Source organism: Simochromis diagramma, unplaced genomic scaffold (genome assembly GCF_900408965.1).
Source record: "Simochromis diagramma unplaced genomic scaffold, fSimDia1.1 OVJJ01000293.1, whole genome shotgun sequence".
NCBI classification, from domain to species: Eukaryota; Metazoa; Chordata; class Actinopteri; order Cichliformes; family Cichlidae; genus Simochromis; species Simochromis diagramma.
In genome coordinates, this window is record NW_024386801.1 from 18,682,716 (window position 1) to 18,684,174 (window position 1,459).

The following is a 1,459-nucleotide window of genomic DNA, read 5'->3' on the forward strand; positions in this document are numbered from 1 at the left end:
ATTTACAGTATGCGATGCTCCTGATACATTTAAGATAATTTGGAAAGACTTTATGGACCATGTTAAAACATACACAAACAGCCACACCTTACTCACACACACTCCCTATATTGAAATTTATTAAATAATAACTTTATGGCCTTCACCTCTGTCTTAGCTGCTGATCATAATAAGATTGGAATATGGTTAACAAGATTCTTGTTTATGTCCGCATATAAGTAAATCAGTCAGGCAGTGTTTATTCCAGACTGATGGTGGATAGGAAGAAAATCACAAAAAATACAAATAAAATACACCCAAATTACTGTTGTCTCAGTGAAGACTGATAACATGCAGGGACAAACTTTATATCTGTTAAGCTCACAGTGATTACATTCTCAGAAGGGCCAAGCTTGGAGTTATATTTATACATGACATTTCTTGATAAGCATTAAATATACTGGCTTCAACAGTATAACATCTCTGAGCCACCTTAGTCTCTTCAACAACAATCTCATGGTGTCATTATGTGTTACATGAAGTTTTCTTCAGCTTGCTTTCCTGTAGTTCATACACAGGTGTTCTGTGTACAGTATGCTCTAAATAAAGAGATCTTCACCATATCTGTTCAGCTTGTGCATGTGTTATCCAACATTGCTAATAAATATCAGCATCATCTTAATTTACATGTAATAAGAGCTCCAGTATAACTGCTCTCATTACAGACATTCATTTTGAGTTTTATTTTGTTTTTAAATTGGATACCACTATTTGGGAGCTAATAAAATTAGCAGATATTACAATGAAACAACTAACATTGAGGTAATTACTTGTTTATGTTTCAGGTTTTCTAAAATGTTATGTTTAAATTTGCAAATGATGCAACTAATTATGACATAATTTACACAACAGTTTAATTGGTAAACACCAAAAACCATTCACCAAATATATATTACGGATGTTTTCTTTTAATTACTCTACAAGCAGATGTATTAGTTATCACTGCATGGGTGAAAAACGATGTTCTTGTTAACAACCCTCACTTAATAAGCTATACAATATGTTTTATAAATGTTGATATAACTCATAAACCACTATATTGTAGCTTAAAAGACTGTGTGAAACCTGTCTGTTCGGTGCTTACATTAACACAAGTCGTTCGTATGTTGAAAGTTTTCTAAAATTACAGTTAAAGTTTGCAAATGAGACCTCATTGATTATGTGCAAATTTGCAAAAGGATCTCATTGAAAAACACTGAAAAACAGTGAACTAAATATATATTTTGAATGCTTGCTTCCCACTTGTCTGTAAGACATGCTATGGAAGAAAAATAGCACAACATTTTAAAAATGACCAGTGTATGAGATTAAAACAAACAAACAAACAATAAGATTTTGCTGTAAAAATGTTTTAATTTTGTCAGTAGTCGACCGATGGGCGTGGCCATAGATCTCTGTGGTCTGATTGGTCGGCTCCGTG